A 24,069-nucleotide genomic window follows, 5' to 3' on the forward strand; every position below is an offset into this window, starting at 1 on the left:
TCACAGTTTTTTATGGAAGTGTGGAAGGGGGGATTTAATTTAATTTAATTTCTCCAGCCCTGAGTGCTCAGGATGGACCTGAGAGGAGGATTTGGAGCTCTGCCCTGGATGTTTTGGGGTGGTTGCCCTGGTGCCATTGTTGGATAATTTGCTGTTTATAGGGGGATATTTTTGGGGATGTGACAGGTCTGGCTCTGGAGGTGGATTTGGGGATGTTTATGGTGCACAAAAGGGGCAGAATTGAAGCTGTGGTGCTGCTGCATGGAGGGAAGTGAATGGTGGGGGTGAGCTGAGCATCCAGGGAGACACCCAGGGCTGGGAAAGGAATGGAGAATTCCTGAGGGAAATGGGAAAAGGCTGGAAAATCCCTGAGAGAAATGGGAAGGGAATGGAGAATTCCTGAGGGAGATGGGGAGGGAATGGAGAATTCCTGAGGGAGATGGAGAATTCCTGAGGGAGATGGGGAGGGAATGGAGGATTCCTGAGGGAGATGGGAAGGGAATGGAGAATTCCTGAGGGAGATGGGAAAAGGCTGGAAAATCCCTGAGAGAAATGGGAAGGGAATGGAGAATTCCTGAGGGAAATAGGAAGGGAATGGAGAATTCATGAGGGAAATGGGAAGAGAATGGAAAATTGCTGAGAAAGATGGGAAGGGGCTGGAGAATTCCTGAGGGAAATGGGAAGGGAATGGAGAATTCCTGAAGGAGATGGGAAGGGAATGGAGGATTCCTGAGGGAGATGGGAAAGGAATGGAGAATTGCTGAGGGAGATGGGAAAAGGCTGGAGAATTCCTGAGGAAAATGGGAAGGGCTGGATAATCCCTGAGAGAAATGGGAGGAGAATGGAGAATTCCTGGGGAATTTGGGAAGGGAATGGAGAATTCCCGAGGGAGATGGGAAGGGAATGGAGAATTCCTGAGAGAGATGGGAAGGGAATGGGGAATTCCTGAGGGAGTTGGGAAGGGAATGGAGAATTCCTGAGGGAAATGGGAAGGGAATGGAGAATTCCTGAAGGGGCTGGAGAATTCCTGAGGAAAATGGGAAGGGAATGGAGAATTCCTGAAGGGGCTGGAGAATTCCTGAGGAAAATGGGAAGGGAATGGAGAATCCCTGAGAGAAATGGGAGGAGAATGGAGAATTCCTGGGGAATTTGGGAAGGGAATGGAGAATTCCCGAGGGAGATGGAGAATTCCTGAGGGAAATGGGAAGGGAATGGAGAATTCCTGAGGGAGATGGGAATGGGCTGGAGAATTCCTGAGGGAGTTGGGAAGGGAATGGAGAATCCTGAGGGAATTTTTAATCTCTTTGTGGTGCCAATTAAGATTCTCACACATTTCTGATTTTAAGGAGCAGCTTTCCATGCTGTGAGTTCTCCCACCATTCCCGAAATGACACAAACCCCTTTTTTTTTGGGGATTTATATCCTGCAGAAGTGGAGCTGCCCTGGCTCAGCAATCACTGATGGATCCCATTTCCCAGGGGTCATTAAGACATTTAATTTTTTCACTAATTGCCTGGACAAAATTGCTGATCCCGGAAGATTGAGGCCACTTGTGTAACACAAACCACATTGAAACAACCTCAGAAATTGCTCTGAGGTGAAACAACCTCATTTAAACCCAAACCTTGCTTCCAAATCCTTCCTTTGGATATTTTTCCTCCTTTCCCTGTTTTTTTGTGGTGAACTTTTCCCAGGTGGAAGGAAAAAGGTGTTTGGTTCAGTTGGAAGCAGGGCTGGTTTATCAGAATTCTTTTGGGTGTTTTTAGGGATTTTAAACAACTTGATATTTAATATTTTACCGGAGAAATCCCCAAATTGTTGGAGCAACCCATGGGATAGCTCTGAGAACCCTGCAAAGCAAAATTCCTGCTGGTTTTTCCAGCAGCGCTCCAGGAATCCCAAACCTCAGCATCTCATCTGGTATTTACAGTGTCAGGAATTCCCCTCAGCTGGATCCTCTTTCACCTTCCACACAGTTGTTGGTGTGCATTTCAAAATTCCTCTCGTTTTTGGGATGTTCTTTGTGTGGATTTTAAAATCCCCGCAGTTTTTGGGATATTGTTGGTGTGGATTTTAAAATTCCTCCCATTTTTGGGATGTTCTTGGTGTGGTTTTTAAAATTCCTGCTGGTTTTGAGATGTTCTTGGTGTAGTTTTTAAATTCCTGCCCTTTTTGGGATGTTCTCTTATGCATTTCAAAATTCGTGCTGTTTTTGGGACGTTCTTGGTGTGGGTTTTTAAATTCCTGCTGGTTTTAGGATGTTCTTGGTGTAGATTTTAAAATCCCTCCCATTTTTGGGATGTTCTTGGTGTGGATTTCAAAATTCCTCCCGTTTTTGAGATGTTCTCAGTGTGGATTTTAAATTCCTGCAGTTTTTAGGATGTTCTTGGTGGGGATTTTGCCATTTTTGGGATGTTCTTGGTGTGGACTTTAAAATTCCTCTCATTTTGGGGATATTCTTGGTGTGGATTTTTAAATTCCTGCAGTTTTTGAGATTTTTTTTTTGTGGATTTTAAAATTCCTCCCATTTTTAGGACGTTCTTGGTGTGGACTTTAAAATTCCTGCTGTTTTTGGGGATGTTGTCAGTGATAGAACAGATCCCCTTTAGATCCTGGCAGAGGCTTTGGACTGAAATAATTCAATAATTCCATTAAACCTCAGGAGCAGGGAAGGGTTTGATCCCCGGTTTGATCTGCTTGGAACAGCTGCAGGCATTAAAACATGAGGATTTAAACACAAATTTCATTTTTTTTTGTTGCTGTTTTGCCCTCTAAAAGGAAGAAAAGATGATTTTTATTTTTATTTTTTGGATGAAAGGAAGCTGGAAAGTCAAAGCCATCCCTGGAGTACCCCCGAGCAGGAGGAGCTGCTGCTCCAGCACAGTTTGTTCCATTAGCATGGGGACATTTTAAAAAATCTCATTTTCCAAACAACTCCTGGAAATTGGCATCCCAGAAGCAAAAAAAAAACTCTTTTAAAAATAGCTCTGAAATGAGATGAGCCCTGTTGTTTCCATGGCCCCTTGTCCTGAGGATCTCTGAAACTCTGAAGGGTTTGAGGAGATTCCGCTCAGCACAATCCCCAAACATTTCCTGTGAGGAATGGATTTCTGTGAGGAATGAGCTCCTGCTGCTCTCTGCAGGGTTTATTTTAAATTATTTTTCCCTTTTTTGCAATTCCTGGGCAGGAATGCCCTGAGAGGGTTGGAAAAATCCCTTGGAATATCCCAGGTGGGGAAATGTGCAGCTCCTTTTCCTTGGATCCATGAGGCTTTCTACATTTTAACTCCACTTCTGCATTAATTTGGGTTATTTCACCTTTTCCCCCCGCACAGGTGTGTGAAATCCCCAAATTCCTGATCTTCCCAGGGGCAGGATTTGCTTTAGGAAATATTTTAAAATGCCAAGTGTGGTCACTTTGCTGGGATTGTGAATCCTGCAGACCCTTTTTGCTTCCCTCTCCTCCAATTCTTCCCTTTTTAGGACTTCAAAAAAATATTCCAGAGCCTGATGCCAGCACAGAACTTCCAACAGCAAATGAGTGCTGGCTGCAGCAGCTGTTCCCAAAAAAAAAAAACCCCAAAAAACCCCAAAAAATCCCAGCTGGAAAAGGGCACAGGGAAAGAAGGATCTGCTCATCCCTTGGAGGAGCTCCCAGGGAAAAGTTCACGTTTGGAGCTCTGCCCTGGCTGTTTTGGGGTGGTTGCCCTGGTGCCATTGTTGGATAATTTGCTGTTTATAGGGGGATATTTTTGGGGATGTGACAGGTCTGGCTCTGGACGTGGATTTGGGGATGTTTATGGTGCACAAAAGGGGCAGAACTGAAGCTGTGGTGCTGCTGCATGGAGGGGTGAGCTGAGCATCCAGGGAGACACCCAGGGCTGGGAAAGGAATGGAGAATTCCTGAGGGGGCACGGAATTCCAGCAGTACAGAATTCCAGGGGCACAGAATTCCAGCAGTGCAAAATTCCTATAGCACAGAATTCCAGCAACAGGAATTCCAGCACCACAGAAAACTTGGATACAGGCAGGGAAATCTGGATATACTCAGGGAAACCTGGATAGAGGCAGGGAGACCTGGATGCAGCCAGGGAAATTTGGATACAGGCAGGAAAACCTGGATATAATCAGGAAAGCCTGGATGCAGGGAGGAAAACCTGGATAGAGGCAGGGAAACCTGGATACAGGCAGGAAAACCTGGATAGTGGCAGGAAAAACTGGATGCAGGAAGGGAAATCTGGAGGAAGGCAGAAAAACCTGGATGCACCCAGGGAAACCTGGATACAGGCAGGAAAACCTGGGTAGAACCAGAGAAACCTGGATGGAGGCAGGAAAACGTGGATAGAGGCAGGAAAACGTGGATACAGGCAAGAAAACCTGGATACAACCAGGAAAACCAGGATAGAGGCAAGAAAACTGTATACAGACAGGAAAACCTGAATCCAAACAGGAAAACCTGGATACACTCAGAGAAACCTGGATGCAGCCAGGGAAATTTGGATACAGGCAGAAAAACAGTCAGGAAAACCTGGATACAACCAGAAAAACCTGGATAGAGGCAAGAAAACTGGATAGAGCCAAGGAAACCTGGATACAACCAGGAAAATAGGCAGGAAAACCTGGATACAACAAGGAAAGCCTGGATGGAACCAGGGAAACATGGATACAGCCAGGAAAACTTGGATAGAGGCAGGGAAACTTGGATCCAGGCAAGAAAACCTGGATACAGGCAGAGAGACCTGGATAGAGGCAGGAAAACCTGGATGGAGGCAGGAAAAAACTGGGTACAGGCAGGGAAACCTGGATAGAGGCAAGAAAACCTGGATAGAGGCAGGGAAATTTGGATACAGGCAGGAAAAGAGGCAGGAAAAGCTGGATACAACCAGGAAATCCTGGATAGAGGCAAGAAAACTGGATAGAGGCAGGGAAACCTGGATGGAGGCAGGAAAACTTGGATGGAGCCAGGAAAAACCTGGGTACAGGCAGGGAAACCTGAATCCAAACAGGAAAACCTGAATACAGCCAGGAAAACCTGGATAGAGGCAGGGAAACCTGGATAGAGGCAAGAAAACTGGATAGAGGCAAGAAAACCTGGATAGAGGCAGGGAAATTTGGATAGAGGCAGGAAAAGAGGCAGGAAAAGCTGGATACAACCAGGAAATCCTGGATAGAGGCAGGAAAACCCAGATCCAGGCAGGATTTTGCCCCAGTGTGACATTCCCAGCAGGAATTGCCTTCCCAAGTCCCCAGCCCCAGACCCAGGGGATGTTTCCCAGAGGGAATGGCAGAGTGTGGGGCACAGGGAATTCTCAGTGTCCCCAGAGTGTCCCCAGAGTGTCCCCAGCTGGGCTGGCAGCAGAGCAGGGCTGCTCCACTGCAGTGTCTGTAAACAGGAGCCTGTGGAATATCAAGTTCCAAACCTTTGCACCAGGACAGGGCTGGCAGGAAGGAGGGGGCAGAGTTTATTGCAGAGTTTCTTCCAGCTGACCTCAGCCTTGTTTTGCCTTGCAGAGCAGGGGATCCTGCAGGGCTGTAAACAACAACCCAGAGTTGGGATCCTGGCCCTCTGCAAAGCTCCAGGGTTGTTTTTTTCCCCTCTGGTTGTGGTGTGGCTGCTGCCAGGTCCCCGTGGGGTCTCTGAGAGCAGCTCTAAACCTGAAATTTAATAATTTTTAAGTGCTGGAAAACCTGTGTGGCTTTGGAAAGGGAGGCACAAAAAGGAGAAACCCAAAGCAGCCCAAAATCCCAGGGAAAACTGACAGAAATAATGCACAGGTTGTGCTGTCGCTGCAGGATTTCAGCTCAGCTCGGTCTGAAGGGAAGGGAATTCTCATTATTGATTAATCTGACATTAATGGGTTCATTTTACCTGGCTGAAGGGTTTGGAGGTGATTTGGTGTGGGGTGCTTTGTGTGGAGCTGATTTTGGCAGCAGCTTCACCTCCATGGGATTGTTTGTTTTGGAAAATCCCTCTGCAGCCAGGATGGCAGCTGAAAGTTGGAACTTATCCCAAAATTCCTGGTGGAACCTCCCAGGTGCTGCTGCATTTTGTCAGCTCACGGCCCTGTTTGTTCATCAGCTGCACTGTGGGGATGAATTCCCTGGAATTTCAGACCTTTTGGGGTCAATTGCAGGATTCTGGAGGGAATCAGCAGGAAGGAGGAGGAGGAGTGATCCTGATGATCCAGGTGCTTTTTTTCCATCCTCTCATCCCAAATCCAGCTAAAACCCCAATTCTGCAATTCCCCCCACCCCAAATCCAGCTAAAACCCCAAATCCACAATTGACATCCAAGGATTCATGGGTGGTGCTGTGGAAAATCTCCCTGGAGCAATGGGAATGGCTGGAAATGCCCAGATCCAGAGGCTTGGAGCAGTGGGAAGGGTGGAACTGGGTGGGATTTGAGCTCTTTCCATTCCAAACCATTCCAGGATTCCCTGAGCTTCAGGGATTGCCCATTCCAAGGGATCCTGATGATCCAGATGCTTTTTTTTCCATCCTCCCATCCCAAATCCAGCTAAAACCTCCCCAGAATCCAGGGATTCATGGGTGGTGCTGTGGAAAGGTTCCCTGGAGGAGTGGGAATGGCTGGAAGTGCCCAATTCCAGAGGTTTGGAGCAGTGGGAAGGGTGGAACTGGGTGGGATTTGAGCTCTTTCCATTCCAAACCATTCCAGGATTCCCTGAGCTTCAGGGATTGCCCATTCCAAAGCCAATTCCAAACCTGGAGCTCTTTGGGGTGTTTTTGCCTTTGTCCCCAACTCCTTTTTGCTCTCCTGACCTTGCCCCAAATTCACCTTTTTTTCTCTGCCCTCACCTTCTTATTTCCACACAGAGCTGGCCCTGCCATGTGAAATCTGTCAAAAATCTCTGTTAAAAACCAAAACCAAAACAAGTCTAAACTTGCTTTTTTTGGCTGTTCCTCAGCCCTGAACCCACTGCAGAGAACGAGGAGGTGAAAGGAACCCCAGCCCAGAATCACTGACGTGAGTTTGACTCCTTCAGAAAGAAACCAAACCAAAACAAAACTAAAAAAAAAAACAAAAAAAAAACCAAAAAAACCCTGTTTGTGTTCAAGCAGTGAGCGAGGAAAACAAGCAGGGCTGGATTTCAGCTCTGATGGATTCTTGGAATTCATCCTGCCCTGACTCCAGCTGGGTTGAGCAATGTTGTGCTGGGAAGGGGACGTGAGGCACGAGGGGTTCTTGGGGAGGCTTTTGGGAGCTCTCCCAAGGGCAGCTCGTTCCTGCAGCCTGGGACTGAGCTTTTCTTGGAAATTCAACCTTCCAGGATGTGCTCAGGAAACTTTTTTTTTCAGTGCTGAAATGCTCAGGAACTTTTTTCTGTGGTGAAACCTCTTTTTTTTCTGTGGTGAAATGCTCTGTAACCGTCCCTGGAATGATGTAAATGCTTCTTCTTTCTTCATATTCCCCCCTAAAAAATGATGCAAATTCTTCTTCCTCATCTTCTCCTCTGAAATGGGGCAAAAACTCCTCCTCTTCTTCACATTCTCCCCCAGAAAAATTATGCAAAGTTCTGTTCTTCATATTCTTTTCTGAAACGGGGCAAACTCCTTCTCTTCTTCATATTCTCCCCCAAAATGATGCAAACTCCTCTTCTTCATATTCTCTTCTAAAATGGGGGAAATTCCTCCTGTTTTTCATATTCTCCCCAAAAAAATGATGCAAATTACTTCATATTTTCCTCTGAAATGGGGCAAACTCCTTATCTTCATATTTCCCCCAAAAAATGGGGGAAACACTTCTCCCTCCCATCATTCTCTCTCAAAATTGGGGCAAACTCCTCCTTTTCTTCATATTCCACCCCAAAAAATGATGCAAAGTTCTCTTATTATTATTCTCCTCTGAAATGGGGCAAACTCTTCCTTTTCTTCATATTCCCCCCCCAAAAAATGATGCAAACTCCTCTTCTTCATATTCTCTTCTAAAATGGGGGAAATTCTTCTTCTTTTTCATATTTCCCCCCCCCAAAAAAATGATGCAAAATCCTCTTATTTTTATTCTCTTCTGAAATGGGGCAAATTCCTCCTTTTCTTCATATTCCCCCCAAAAATGGGGGAAATTCCTCTTCTTTTTCACATTCGCCCCCAAAAAATGGTGCAAACATTTCTCCCTCTCCCCACTGCCCCCTAAAATGGGGAAGCACTTCCTATTTTTAACATTTCCTCGAAAAAATGAGGCAAGCAAACACTTCTCCAATTCCTCATTCCCCTCAAAAATGATGCAAACTCTTTTCTTTCATTTCCCCCCAAAAATGAGGCAAACACCTCTCCCTCTCCTCATTCCCCCAAAATTATACAAACCCCTTTCCCTCTCTGCTTTTCCCCCCAAAAAATACAATTTAGACCCAAATATTTCCCTCACTCAAGCTGTGATTTATAAAAACAAAGGAAAATTCCACAACTTCTCTGTCATTATTCTGATTATTGATCAATGAAGATTTTCCAGTGAATAATTGGATAATTGATCAAACCAGGGATGTTCCTCACCAATTATAATTAATGCCATGATGGGGTAAATATCCCAAATTATAACTTTATTAATAACACAGCTCCATCTGCTCAGGCTGATGGATCTGAATTCCCATTTTTCTTGGCAGGAGCAATCCAGGAATCCAGAAAAAAATCAAGGAATCCACACAGAGAACGAGGCTGCTCTGCAGTAGGAAGGTGAGCAGATTTGTCTCATTATTGATTAATTTCCCATTAATTGGTACATTTTATCTGGAAAACTTTCTGGATGAGGGGTTTGGGATGGGTTAGGATGTGAATTTGGGTTCTGTGGGTGCTGCTGGTTATGGGGCCTCATTATGTGCTACAATTACCTCATTAATTAGGGAGAGAAATCTCTGCATTCCTGAGGGGACCTGGAGCTGTGTGGGAGCTGCTGTTCCATGGGAAGCTCTGTGAAGGGGTTGTTTGGGGTTATTTGAGTTTTTTGGGGTTTTTGGGGTTGTTTAGGGCTGTTTGGAGGTGACAAACCCAGAGCTGGGAATTGTGGCCGTGTTGTCCCAGGGCTGGATCATGCTCAGGGTTTTTTATTGGAATAACTTTGGGAATTCAAAGGGCAAGAGGCTGAGCCCTGTCTGGATTTGGGAGGGGTTTGAGATCCCCACAGGAGATGAAACTTTGGGACAAGAGGACAGTGAGGTGATGAGGATGATGATGATGATGAGTGGTTGCTGCTCCTGGCTCATTCAAAGAGCTGAGATCCAGGTGGATCCAGAGCTCTGCGTTTCCCCGGCTTTGGGAGATGGAAATGTTCTGATTTTGTGCATTTTTTGTGAAAAATCCCTTAAAATCCCATTCTTTAGGGGAAAAAATCTCCCAGGATTTCCTTGCCTGCAGTTCCTCAGTGCGGCCCGCAGAGGGCGCGCGTGGGCCGCGCTTGTGGGGCTTCGCTTTTATTATTTATTAATTAGCTTTAATCTCATTATTTCTATGGAAATTCCTTCATCAAAACGCTCCCAATGATTTAATTAAAAATGAAACCACCAGCAGAGCGGGGTGAGGCTCTGCAGGGCCACCAGGAGCAGTGGGGTTTTTTTGGATGAGGATGATGATGATGAGGATGGATTTTCACCCTGAGCCGAGGTCTTCACCACAACCCCAACGCCCAAAAAATCACCCCAAAAATCAAATTTGCTGCCAAAGCTCTGGGTGCCATCGGCAGGTGGCAGCAGCCTGCCCTGCTGCCCGTGTTATTCCTGGCTGGGAGATTCCCTGGATCCAACCCCACAGTCTAGACCGACTGACAGACAGGATTCCTGTGCTCTTAGGTAAGCACGGACAGACACCCATTATGCAAATCCCCAGCCTGAGCAGCCTCCCAAACATTCCTCAGATTGTCTAAATAAGGTGTTGTTTCAGACCCAAGCTGCAGCCAGGCTTTTGGGTGCCTTCCAGCTGGAGGTGGGATTTTTTTTTTATAACTCTTTTCTTCTTCTGATCAGCACAGCCTGAATTTTGGCCTCAAAAACTGCCCAGATGTGCAGGGAGGAGAGAAAATTGGGCAGATAAAAAAACTTCTAGGCTCCTGTTGTGCCTCTTGCTGCTGGGTGCTGTTAAATGTGTTTTATATTTGTTTTTTGCACAGAATTCATGGCGTTTTTTGCAATCAGCTGTGAGTGGGGAAGGTGCAGTGACCCAGCCTTGCGCGGAGGTGTTGCCCTGCTCAGGGCCTGCCTGACTCATTGCTGGGGCTGGAGGAGGTGGGGATGGATCATCAGGGATGATCCAGAGCCCTTGGAGCACTCTGTGCCATTTGCACTCTGTCCTTTTCACACACAGAAATTCAAAGAGCCTTTCAAGCCCTGTGGCTGCAGAGTTTTTTGTGCTGCTCTGGCTCTTCCACCATCCTGAAACTCCCAGGAATTTTCCTTCCATGCTGCTTCTGTCCCTAAAATCCATCCTTAAAATCTGTCTGTAAAATCTATCCTCCAAATCTCTCCTTGGAGCTCACAAAGAGCTCAGACTGAGCTGCTCCAGGAGTTGGGAATTGGCTCTTGGCCCTGCCAGGAAAACATTGGAAACCTTTCTGCTCCTGAATCCACGTGATATTCCAGTCCCTAAAATCCATCCCTAAAACCTGTCCCCCACATCTCTCCTTGGAGCTGCTGCAGCCCCTTCAGAGCACACAAAAAGATCAGGGCTGAGCTCCTGAGCTGCTCCAGGAGTTGGGAATTGGCTCTTGGCCCTGCCAGGAAAACATTGGAAACCTTTCTGCTCCTGAATCCACGTGATTTTCTAGTCCCTAAAATCCATCCTTAAAATCTCTCTGTAAAATCTCTTCCCCAAATCTCTCCTGCCCCAACCTGGAGCACACAAGGAGCTCAGACTGAGCTGCTCCAGGAGTTGGGAATTGGCTCTTGGCCCTGCCAGGAAAACATTGGAAACCTTTCTGCTCCTGAATCCACGTGATTTTCTGGGAATTCACTTGGAAGGCTGGCTCAGAAATCCCTGCATGGGGTGGTGCTGGCTCAGGGTGAGGAGTTTGTTCTGGTTTCTTTGTGGTGGCCTCTCAGCCTGTCAGTACCAGCTTTGCTCTTCTATTCCTTGCCTAAAAAAAAAGGCAAAAATAATCTGTTGTGTTGTTTTTCTTATTTAAATTGCATCATCCCTCCTGTTTTCCTGAGTGTTTTTTGTTTGTTTAGGGGCACAGTTAATCCTTTGAGGATTAAAGGGAAGGGAAAAGTTGAGATGTTCACCCTGGTTTTAGGGGGAAATGAGGAGAGGGAGAGGGGTTTGTCTCATTTTTGGGGGGAATGAGTAGAAGGAGAGGTGCTTGTCTCATTTTTGGGAGGAAATGAGGAAAGGGAGAGGTGCTTGTCTCATTTTTTGAGGGGAATATGAAGGATAGGAAGTGCTTCTCTCATTTTTGGGGGGAATGAGGAGAAGGAGAGGTATTTACTCCATTTTTGGGGGGAATTGGAAGGATAGGAAGTGCTTCCCTCATTTTTGGGGGGGAATGAGGAGAAGGAGAGATGTTTCCCCCGTTTTGGGAGGGAATTAAGAGAAGGAGAGGTGTTTGTCTCATTTTTAGGGTGGAATGAGAAAAGGGAGAGGTGTTTTCCCCATTTTTAGGAGAAAATATGAAGAAGAGGAGGAATTCCCCCAAACAGAGCCAGAAGGGAGACTCTGAGCAGGGTGGCACCCTCATTTCCCACCATGGGAACTGTGATTCTGTCTTTTCCTGGGTGGGACCCTCCTTCCCACTGTGATCTGTGTTTTCCTGCTGGGAATTCTCTTTTTGGGGTCACCTGCATCCCCCATTTCCATCCACGCTCACGGCGCCGCCTTTGATCGCAGCTGCACCCCAATTTCCCCTCATATCTCTGCCAGATTTTCCTCTCTGGCAGCAGGAAAATCCCAGATCCAAGCCCTGCCTGCAGCTCCCAGCAGTTCTGGAGCCCTTTTCCAGCTCAGCTCAGCTCAGCTTTGCTGCTTTGCCCTTTCTGCTCAGAGATGGGAGATAAGGAAGCAGCCGGAGCGCTGCTGACTCACTCTGGGGTTTGGTTTGTCCTTCCTGCCCTCCCACACTGCACCTGCACACCCAGAAACCTTCACCCCACTGCCCCCACACGGCTTTTCCAACCCCAAAATTTCCCTTTTCTGCTGCTCCACCAGCTGAGGAAACCCCTGGGGTTTGTTTTGGGGAGATGTGGGCAGGACGAAGGGATCACCGGGGTTTGCTCGGTGCTGCCTTTCCCAGCCTGAGTCACCCAACCTCTCCCTGGGAATGCTGAGAAATAAACACCAGGATCATCCCAATAAACACCAGGATCATCCCAATAAACACCCCCAGACATCCCATTCCAGCTGCAGGAAGGTTTGCCTTGTCTGCACCCCAAACCGAGGAGCAAATCCTCATAAATCCACACAAATCCATGAAATCCTCCCTGCAAAACATCCCCCATCCATTAAAAAAAAAAAAAAAAAAAAACAAAAAAAACCCCAAATCCCTGGGTTTGGGGTTGGTTTGGGGATTGTTTCCCAGCAAGGCTCACGTGCTCTCTGAGCTCAGGGTGATTTGTCAGAATTCTGAGAAGTTCAGAGCTGTCAAAGCACAAAATGCTCATTTGGGGATGGCTCAGCTGAACCTTTTTTGGGGAAATAGGAAACGCTGTCTGGAAGAGGTGCTGAACCCACAGAAAAGCTGGGAAAAGCTGAGGAAATTGCAGCTCTTGGAAGTGAAATCACTGATGAAAGATTTGGGTGAAAACACCAAGTTTTCAGGGAAAACCCAACAAACTGGGAAGGGTTTTGTGGTTTGTAAGAAACCTTTTCCTCCCTCCTGAGCTCCTGCACTTGAGCTCACCAGCACAAAACTGATTTTTAAACCTTTTTTTTTTTTTTAAACTTAAAACTGAAACTTGAAACTTGAAAACTGATTTTTAATCGGTTTAAATATTTTTGAAACCCTCAGGTTTTATCCTCAGTCTGCAAACACAGGGAACAAGCTGGAATTGCTGATCCTTTGCTCCTTCCCTCCTGAATGTTGATTTTCCTCCCTCAGAGAGTTGACACCTCTTTGTTTTCCCAGGTTTTTGGGGGGAATTTGAGCTCAGTTTTCCCACAGAGGGGCATCCCAGCCCCTGGGAAAACTCAGTTTTTATCTGGGTGCACATCTGGGAAAGGCATCACAGGCTGGGAACGGCTCCAGCCGCAGTTCCCAGCCCTAAATTCAGGATTTTGGAGATTGCCAGAGCAGCTGTGGATCCCTGGGAGTGTCCAAGGGGTTGGGAATGTGGGGGAGCTTTGGGCTGGAGCTGCTGCAGGAGGTGACAGGGAGGGACAGATGAGCAGGGTGCCAGGCCAGGAGCCTCCTGTCCTGTCCCAGGAGTCAGGACTGGTGGACAAATTATCAAATATCTGCATTATCCAGTAATAAAATAGCAGAAATGTATAATTATCAAATATCAGCATTATCCAATAATCAAATATCAATATTATCCAGTTATCAAATATCAGTATTATCAAATGATCAAATATAAACATTATCCATTTATCGAATATTACTGTTACGCAATTATGAAATATCAATATCATCAAATATCAATATTGTCCAATTATCAAATATCAGGATTATCCAGTTCTCAAATCTCAACATTATCCAGTTATCAAAGGGAAACATTACCAAATTATCAAATATCGATATTATCCAATTATCAAATATGAGCATTATCCAATTATCGAATATAAACATTACCAATTATCAAATATCAATATTATCCAATATCAAACATCAGCATTATCCAATTCTCAAATATAAAGGTTACCAAATTATCAAATGTCAATATTATCAAATTATTGAATATCCGTATTATCAAATATCAATATTATCAAATTATCGAATATCAGTATTATCAAATATCAATATTATCCAGTTATCAAGCATCAGCGTTATCTAATTATCAAAAATAAACATTACCAAATTATCAAATATCTATATTATCCAATTATCAAATATCAATATCCACTTCTCAAATATCAGATATCAAATATCATTATCCAATTACCCAATATAAAACATCAGCATTATCCAATTCTCAAATATAAACATTACCAATGATCCAATATCAATATTATCCAATTATCAAATATCAGGATTGTACAATTATCAAGTACCATCATTATCCCATTATCCAATATAAAACATCAGCATTATCCAATTATCAAATATAAACATTACCAAGTTATCCAATATCAATAGTATCCAGTTATCAAATATCAGCATTATCCAGTTATCAAATATAAGCATTACCAATTATCAATTATCAATATTATCCAATTATCAAATATCAGGATTATCCCATTATCCAATATCAAACATCAGCATTATCCAATTCTCAAATATAAACATTACAAATGATCCAATATCAATATTATCCAATTATCAAATATCAGGATTATACAATTACCAAGTATCATCATTATCCAATTATCAATTATCAATATTATCCAATTATCAAATATCAGGATTATACAGTTACCAAGTACCATCGTTATCCAATTATCAATTATCAATATTATCCAATTATCAATTATCAATATTATCCAATATCAGCCATCAGGACTCCGTAGTTATCACACACCAGCACTCCTGGAGCTCTGATCCCTCTCCCTCTCTGCTGTTTTTGGCAATCCCAGCCAGCAGAGTTTCCTCACATGGCACCAGAGCTGTGCCACGTGCCTGCACTCATCCAAAAATCCTCATTTTTAACAAAAAAAATCTGCATTTAAGGCTCTTTGCATGCCCAAATTCTGTCCTTATTTCATCCTGCACATTCCCACCCTGCAGCCTCCCACGGTGGCATTTGGGGATTTGGTGATTTGGGGAATTTGGGAATTTGGGGATTTGGTGATTTGGGAATTTGGTGATTTGGGGATTTGGTGATATGGGCATTTGGGGATTTGGTGATATGGTGATTTGGGGATTTGGTGATTTGGGAATTTGGGGATTTGGTGATATGGTGATTTGGTGATTTGGGAATTTGGGGATTTGGTGATTTGGTGATTTGGGGATTTGGGGATTTGGTGATTTGGGAATTTCGGGATTTGGGGATTTGGTGATATGGTGATTTGGTGATATGGGGATTTGGGCATTTGGGCATTTGAGAATTTGGGGATTTGGGAATTTGGGGATTTGGGAATTTGGTAATTTGGGGATTTGGTGATTTGGGAATTTGGGGATTTGGTGATTTGGGGATTTGGGGATTTGGTGATTTGGGGATTTGGGGAATTGGGGATTTGGTGATATGGTAATTTGGGCATTTGGTGATTTGGGAATTTGAGAATTTGAGAATTTGGGGATTTGGGATTGTGTCCCAGCTGACTCAGCCCTGTTTGTGCCCAGGTTTGGGGCTGGGGGTGCTGTGGGATCCCCCAGCACCTGCCACGGGCTCAGCCCCACCTTGCTGGCAATCCCAGGATATTTTCCCTGCTCTTTTCACACCCAGAGAGGAAAACTGGGCTGAGTGGGTTCCTCAGGGAACGTGACTCATGTGCCAGGGAAGGACTGGGAAGAGGAGGAGGAGGAGGAGGAGCCACTCTGTGCCAAGGACTTCACTCCTCCTGCTGCCTCCTTTTTTTAGCCCTTAGTAGCAGCTGAATTCCCAAACTGGAATTCCAAATTCCCAGTTTTTTTCACACCGTGCTAAATTCTCCCTCTCCTCCCTCTATTTTTACCCCTGGGAGACTCCAGGTAGGAGCAGCACAAATTAATCTCAACTGAGGGACTGGAGGTTAAGTTGAGTTCCTTCAGTGCTGTAAAAAGCACTCAAAAGTGAAATTTTGGGCAAATAAAACCTGAATTTAGGTGGTTGGGGGAGTTGGATTTTTGACCCTGAGTTTTAAATTCAGCTCTTAAATGCAGATGGTTTTGCAGCAGGTTGGGTGGGTGGGTGTTGGCTTTAAAATAGTGAAATTTGAGATAAAAATACATGGAAATTAACGGTTCACAAGCAAAAATAAATGGATGAAAAGTAGCTGGAATGGGTGAGGAGGAGGGGAACGGGATCAGCTGTGTCACCTCAGTGTCCTGGCACTGAGCTCCTCCTAATTTCACCTGCTAAATGAAGGTGCTAATTAGGCAGGGATTGCACAGGGCCAGCTCAGGTGAGCCTCTCCTTCATCCTTATCCCAGTTTATCCCAGTCTGGCCACTCCAAGGCAGTGCCAAAGTGTGGGCACGGCTTCTCCCAGCAGCACAGAAATGTTGTTTATCCATTTCTTTTATCCAATTAGAGATGCAAATTGGGATTTGCAGCTGGGACCTCCAAGCCAACATCATTCTGCCACGAGCAGGGGACACTTTCCACTGTCCCAGGTTGCTCCATCCCTGGAATTTCCAGGGATCCAGGCCCAGCTGCTGCTTTTCCTCCTCCACCCATCCCCACAGTCCTGTGACTTTCCCTCCCCAGCTTTGTTTTTGTTCCTGCTGGAGCTCCAGAGGGTGACAGGGTGACAAAGCCACCCTAAATCATCCCCAAACACCACGAGGCCTCAGCCAAAGCTGGGTTCAGAGCCTGATGACTCCTCTGCACTTGTTTCACTAGCAAACCCCAGCAAAGGCTGCAGCTTCTCCAGGAATCCCATTCCAGCCCCTCAAAGGCAGGAATCCCTTCCCAAATCCCCCTTTTTCCAGTTTGGAAGCCATTCCCTCCTGATCCTTTTCTTGGCTTGATCATTTCCTTGTTTCACCATCAAACCCCAGCAAAGGCTGCCGCTTCTCCAGGAATCCATCCCAGCCCCTCACAGGCAGGAATTCCTTCCCAAATATCTCCTTTTCCAGTTTGGAAGCCATTCCCTGATCCTTTTCTTGGCTTGGTCATTTCCAGATCAAGCCATTCCCTCCTGATGACTCCTCTGCACTTGTTTCACCATCAAACCCCAGCAAAGGCTGCAGCTTCTCCAGGAATCCATCCCAGCCCCTCACAGGCAGGAATTCCTTCCAAAACCCTTCCCAAATCTTCTCTTTTCCAGTTTGGAAGCCATTCCCTCCTGATCATTTTCTTGGTCTGATCATTTTCTGATCAAGCAATTCCCTCTTGATTATTTTCTTGGCTTGATCATTTCCTGATCAAGCTTCTGCACTCGTTTCACCATCAAACCTCAGCAAAGGCCACAGCTTCTCCAGGAATCCCATTCCAGCCCCTCAAAGGCAGGAATCCCTTCCCAAATCCCACCCAAATCTCCCTTTTTCCAGTTTGGAAGCCATTCCCTCCTGATCATTTTCTTGGTCTGATCATTTCTTGATTATTTTCTTGGCTTGATCATTTCCTGATCAAGCTTCTGCACTCGTTTCACCATCAAACCCCAACAAAGGCTGCAGCTTCTCCAGGAATCCATCCCAGCCCCTCAAAGGCAGGAATTCCTTCCCAAATCCCACCCACATCTCCCCTTTTCCAGTTTGGAAGCCATTCCCTCTTGATCATTTTCTTGGCTTGATCATTTCCTTGTTTCACCATCAAACCCCCAGCAAAGGCCACAGCTTCTCCAGGAATCCCATCCCACCCTCTCCCCATCCTCACAGGCAGGAATTCCCTCCCAGATCCCACCCAAATCTTCTCTTTTCCACTCTGGAATCCATTCCCTGCATCCTGGCTCTCTGTAAATAACCCCTCCACCTCCCTGCCAGCTCCTGCAGGGCTGCAATCAGCTCTCTCCAAAGCTGGAGAATTTTCCCTCTTCCCCTCTCCCTGTTTTTCCCCAACCTGCAGCAGATAATTTTCTAAATTTAAACCCCATCCATCCCGAAGCTGCCCGTGACCCCGGGGCAGCTCCCTCACGTGCCTCAGCCCTTTGACACAGTGGGGAAAATTCCCTTTTTTAGCCTGGGCCAGGCCGCTGGCAGCAACCCCAGCCCTGAGCTCAGCCCTGGAGCTGTGCCAGCCCAGCGTGACTGAGAGAAAAGAACCTTCAGCTTCCTCCCAGCCCCAGCAGGGAGGGCAGACCCTCACATGACGCTGCAGTCATCGGCCTTTTCCCAAAAAGCCGCGGTTTTGCGGGAAAACGCAAAAAGCAGCAAAAAGCTGCTGGGCTCCGACAGGCGCAGAGGAGTCATCAGGCTCTGGACCCCTCGTGGGGTTTGGGGATGATTTAGGGTGGCTTTGTCATCGCTGTCACCCTCTGGAGCTCCGGCAGCAATGAAAACAAAGCTGGGCAGGGAAAGTCACAGGACTGCGGGGATGGGTGGAGGAGGAAAGAGCAGGGGGTGGCACTCATGTGATGGCCGTGCCCCAAAGGGCACTCACGTGGCCAGGGAGCGGGAAAGGGCCGGGGATGAGCTGGGCCCTGATGCCAGCAGGGCCCTGGAGCAGCTCTGTGTCCCCATTCCAGAATGGGAATGAGCCCCAGTGCCAGCAGGGCCCGTTTGTAGGGAATGGGGATCCTGGAGCAGCTCTGTGTCCCCGTTTGAGAATGGGAACGAGCCCCAGTGGCAGCAGGGCCTATTATAGGGAATGGGGGTCCCAGAGTGGTTCCACGTCCCCATTCCAGAATGGGAATGAGCCCCAATCCAGCAGGGGATTGGGGATCCTGGAGCAGCTCTGTGTCCCCATTCCAGAATGGGAATGAGCCCAAATCCCTGATGCCAGCAGGGTCCTTTTGTAGGGAATGAGGATCCCAGAGTGTCTCTGTGTCTATTCCAAAACAGGAATGAGCCCAAATCCCCAGTGCCAGCAGGATCCTTTTGTAGGGAATGGGGATCGTGGAGCAGCTCTGTGTCCCTGTTTGAGAATGGGAATGAGCCCCAGTGTCAGTAGGGTCCTTTTGTAGGGAATGGGGATCCCAGAGTGGTTCCATGTCCCTATTCCAGAACAGGAATGAGCCCAAATCCCTGATGCCAGCAGGGCCCTTTTGTAGGAATTCCAGAGTGGCTCTGTCCCCCCATTCCAGCACAGGAATGAGTCCCACAGCCAGCAGGATCCCCATTCCCTGCATTTCCTTTTGTAGGGAATGGGGATCCTGGAGCAGCTCTGTGGCCATTCCAGAACAGGAATGAGCCCCAATCCCTGATGCCAGCATGACCCTTTTGTAGGGAATGGGGATCCCAGAGTGGCTCCAGGTCCCCATTCATGGAGCTGGAGCTGGGTGTTCATCCCAAAGTTTTGGGGTTCAGGTTTTGGGGTTTTGCTCCCCAGCAGGGCTGAATTCTCCCATTCCAGGTGAATTCCTGCCTTAGGGAAAAGATTCTCCCTTGAGCTTCTGAGGCTCCATTAGCAAAGGGCTGTTAATTATGGGGCTGCTCCTGGGAAATTGGGGAGAAGGAGATTCCAGCCAGGCCTGAGCTCCCTGGAATGGGAGAGAGAAGGAAAAAAAGGTGAATTCCTGGGTGCTTCAGGTTTCGCTGGATTTTAAGGTTTGAATGGATTGAAGTGGGATGCAGCAGCTCCAAAGGTTCCATGCATGCTGTGCTGGGACATGGTGTGACTGAAAATCCATTCCTGAGAGAGCCCAGGAGTTTTTAAGGAGTTTTTAGGGAGTTTTTAGGAAGTTTTCAGGGGAGTTTTCCCACCCTGCGATGGCTCCTGGTCCCACGCCACAGAAATCTTGAGGTCTGAAGGGAGGGAATAAAAAAAGGGAATAAAAACTTGCTGCAGTCAGGGAAAAATTCAATGGCTCATTGAGGCTGCTGCAGGAAGTGTGAAGGGAAAATGGAGCCGGCTTTGTTCTTGCCCAGACAAGGAGCGAGCGCCGCGGCCCCAACAGCCGCGCTCTGTTCCCCAAAGCCATGAGGTCATCCCGAAAAGCAGCAACGGGCTCTGGGATCGCCCGCCCGGCTCCCCCGCCCGGCTCCCCCCGCTTTTCCTGGCTCCAAGGAGGTGGCGGCGGCTCCTGGGCCGGCTCCAGCCAGGGGGAGCTGCTGCGGCCCCGGATCCCAAAACCCTGGGGCTGCTCCATCCCTAAATCCCAAAACATGGAGCTGCTGCATCCCTGAATCCCAAACCCCTCAGGCTGCTCCGTCCCTAAATCCCAAAACAAGGTGGGTTGGAGATCCTGGGGCTGCTCCATCCCTAAATCCCAAAACATGGAGGGTTTGGAGACTCTAAGGTGACTCCATCCTTAAATCTCAAAACATGGAGCTGCTGCATGCCCGGATCCCAAAAGCCTCAGGCTGCTCCGTCCCTAAATCCCAAAACATGGAGCTGCTGCATCTCTGAATCCCAAAACACAGAGGGTTTGGAGACTCTAAGGTGGCTCCATCCTTAAATCCCAAAACATGGAGCTGCTGCATCCCCAGATCCCAAAACCCTCAGACTGCTCCATCCCTAAATCCCAAAACATGGTGGGTTGGAGACCCTGGGGCTGCTCCATCCCTAAATACCAAAACATGGAGCTGCTGCATGCCCAGATCCCAAAACTCTCGGGCTGCTCCGTCCCTAAATCCCAAAACATGGAGGGTTGGAGACCCTCGGGCTTCTCCATCCTGAAATCCCAAAACATGGAGCTGCTGCATGCCCGGATCCCAGAACCCTTGGGCTGCTCCGTCCCTGCATTCCCAATCCTGGTGGGTTTGGAGACCCTAAGGCTGCTCGATTCCAAAATCCCAAAACACAGAGGGTTTGGAGACTCTTAAGGTGGCTCCATCCTGAAATCCCAAAACATGGAGCTGCTGCATGCCCGGATCCCAAAACCCTTGGGCTGCTCCATCCCCAAATTCCCAATCCTGGTGGGTTTGGAGACCCTAAGGCTGCTCCATTCCGAAATCCCAAAACACAGAGGGTTTGGAGACCCTGGGGCTGCTCCATCCCCGAATTCCCAATCCTGGTGGGTTTGGAAGTGTAAATGCAGTCCTGAGAGGTAAATGGGATCCTGGAAGGGTAAATGTGGTCCTGAGAGCTACATGGGGTCCTGGAAGGGTAAATGAGACCCTGAGGGGTTTGTGGGGTCCTGGACGATAGAGAGGGCCCTGAGAGTTTTATGGGGTCCTGTAAGGCTAAACGCGGTCCTGAGAGGTTTCTGGGGTCCTGGAAGGGTGAAAGCCGTCCTGTGGGGTTTAGGGGGTCCTGGAAGGGTGAGTGCCACTCAGGCTGTGGCTGTCGGAGGAGTGGCACTCGCAGCTATGAGAGGAATGCAGGAATTCCCGGCGCTGTGGGGATCAGCGCATTTTTCCGCGCTGCCGTCAGCCCGGGCAGGTGGCACCGTGGGCCGGAGCCGCCCGGGAGCCGTGCCAGCCCCGGTGCCCATCAGGCCGGGACAGGCCCGGCTTCCCGAACGGTTTCACCCTCGTGACCGCGATCCCCGCGCCGCGTTTCGGTCGGGAAAGGCTGGGGAAAGTTGGGCTGAGCCCGGGGAAAGGCAGCCATGGGTTTGGGGATGGGTTTGGGGATGGGTTTGGGGGATCCGCGCCTCCTCCATTGTTGTTTTTTGATGTAAGGTAAGGCGGCTTGGTTCTGAGGAAACGGTGTGGCGACTTAAACTCTCTAGGGTCGCTCGGGCTAAGAACACACGTTAGCACTAACGTGGTGCACGGTTCAAAGGTTTTTATTGTCTCAGGTTTTATACTCAGGAAGGTTTTTCTCTACGTCAGGGGGTCTTACTTCATTGTAATTGGTTAATAAGGAGTAGAAAGTTACTAATGTTAAGGGGACTGCATTCTTGGGTGATCCCTTATCACGAGGCGTTAGGGGGAGAGGAATCCTGCTGCTTTCTGTGACATGGCGACATTTTCCGAGCGCTTGACCCCTATCTACCACACTCCATGTAATAATAAATCAATCAATAAATAAATGGACGAAAAGGGCAGAGGCTGCTCGGAGCCAGCCCAGCTCCGTGATGGCAGAGGAGGAGGAGGAGGCGTCTCCTGCAGCACGGAGCCGCTGCTGAGTCACGGCTCGGCAGAGCCAGCGCTGCTGTCACCGCTCTGTCACCGCGCTGTCACCGCGCTGTCACCGCGCTGTCACCCGCCGCTGCTGCGCGCCGCTGACTCAGGAGCTGCGCGGGTTTGCGCTGCATTTTCCCCAAGGAAAACAGCCCCAAATCGGGACTTGCTCAGCCTGCCGGGCACACACTCACAGGGAGAGGGAGCTCGGGAACAAAGCGGCGCCGTGGGACGCGGAGGGGCCGCCCCGGCCGTCACTCGGTGCTGCCGTGACGCGACACCGGGAGGGTGGCACAGCCTCCACTGGGGGGGATGCGAGCACAGAACTCGGGATTTGAGCTTGGAAATGCAGGGATGGAACCCAGGAGACATTTGGGGCTGTTCGTGAGTCAGACGTGGCTCTGAGCGTCCTGGTTTTAGTCCAGAATATCCAAACCGGTTTAAAACACCAAATCCTGATAATTCCAGGGTTTATCCTGACTTCAGTGCTTTCCCTAAAACGGGCAGGAGTGCTCCTGCCCCAGCCAGACCCTCCTGAGCTGTGTTTGCATCATTCCCAAGCCTCACCTGCACTGTGGGATCCCGGATTTCCCAACCTCCCTCCCAGCTGTGCCACCCCAATGATCCCTCCCCGCCCTTGCTCTTGTGTTCCCTATATTTGTATCGATTTACCATTCCCTATAATCCATACCCTATATTTGTATCGATTTCCTATTCCCTATAATCCATACCCTGTATTTGTATCGATTTCCCGTGGTTTCAGTGCTGCTGGGAAACCTTTCTGTCAGTGTTCCCTGCGCTGGGATGTGCCAGACCCAGGAGGAGCAGCCCGGTGACTCCATCCCTGCTGGAGTTTAAAACACCAAATCCTGATAATTCCAGGATTTATCCTGACCTCGGTGCTTTCCCTAAACCAGGCAGGAGTGCTCCTGCCCCAGCCAGACCCTCCTGAGCTGTGTTTGCATCATTCCCAAGCCTCACCTGCACTGTGGGATCCCGGATTTCCCAACCTCCCTCCCAGCTGTGCCACCCCAATGATCCCTCCCCGCCCTTGCTCTTGTGTTCCCTATATTTGTATCGATTTCCTATTCCCTATAATCGATACCCTATATTTGTATCGATTTCCCGTGGTTTCAGTGCTGCTGGGAAACCTTTCTGTCTGTGTTCCCTGCACTGGGATGTGCCAGATCCAGGAGGAGCAGCCCAGTGACTCCATCCCTGCTGGAGTTTAAAACACCAAGTCCTGGTAATTCCAGGGTTTATCCTGACCTCGGTGCTTTCCCTAAAACGGGCAGGAGTGCTCCTGCCCCAGCCAGACCCTCCTGAGCTGTGTTTGCATCATTCCCAAGCCTCACCTGCACTGTGGGATCCCGGATTTCCCAACATCCCTCCCAGATATGCCACCCCAATGATCCCTCCCCACCTTTGCTCTTGCATTCCCTATATTTGTATCGATTTCCCGTGGTTTCAGTGCTGCTGGGAAACCTTTCTGTCAGATTTCCCTGCGCTGGGATGTGCCAGACCCAGGAGGAGCAGCCCGGTGACTCCATCCCTGCTGGAAGAGCTCCAGGGCACAGCGTGAGGAGCAGCGCCACCAGAGCCATTCCCGAAAATCACCCTCCCTGTCCCGAACTGCCGGGAGCAGGCGGGAAGCGCTGCTGCAGAATTCAGGAGGATTTTTGTTTGTGCTCAGGAGGGCTGCGGTGACTCAGGCCCGGTGCTGAGTCACGGAGCAGAGCCAGGCAAGGCAGGAGTCAGCGCTGGCCCCGCTCCAGCAGCAGCAGGAGGTGGGACCAGGCCGGGCTCCAGAGGTTTGCCCCCCTGGCAGGAGGAGTTCTGCCTCTGTGGGGGTCGTTGCTTCACTTTTGGGGGGTGTGCAGGAGGCCTGGGTGTCCCTGCTGTCCTGTGCTCCTTGCCCAGGCTGCAGGCGTCACACCCCAGCCCTTTCCCAAACGCTGATTGCGTTAAAAAATGGGCAAAGGGACGATGGAGATGGAGCCAAAATCTGCTGGATCCAACCCAGGGCAGTGCTGGATCCAAACCAGGGCAGTGCTGGATCCAAGCCAGGGCAGTGCTGGATCCAAAACTTGGGCAGTGCTGGATCCAAACCAGGGCAGTGCTGGATCCAAAACCTGGGCACTGCTGGATCCACATTTGGGCACTGCTGGATCTGCCCATGGGCACTGCTGGATCCAGCAGTGGATCCAAAACCAGGTCAGTGCTGGATCC

General features: G+C 48.5%; 1 protein-coding gene across 3 annotated transcripts in view; it reads left to right on the top strand.

The window, feature by feature from the left end:
• GNG7 (G protein subunit gamma 7) overlaps nt 1–24,069 on the top strand; it is a 50,031-nt gene that overhangs the window by 16,000 nt on the left and 9,962 nt on the right. For all 3 annotated transcript variants that reach the window (XM_058041115.1, XM_058041118.1, XM_058041117.1), the window contains exon 3: nt 8,619–8,688. The gene's annotated coding sequence lies outside the window, so the exon portion shown is untranslated. The remainder of the gene's footprint in view (nt 1–8,618; nt 8,689–24,069) is intronic.

Source organism: Melospiza georgiana, chromosome 26 (assembly GCF_028018845.1).
Source record: "Melospiza georgiana isolate bMelGeo1 chromosome 26, bMelGeo1.pri, whole genome shotgun sequence".
Lineage (NCBI taxonomy): Eukaryota > Metazoa > Chordata > Aves > Passeriformes > Passerellidae > Melospiza > Melospiza georgiana.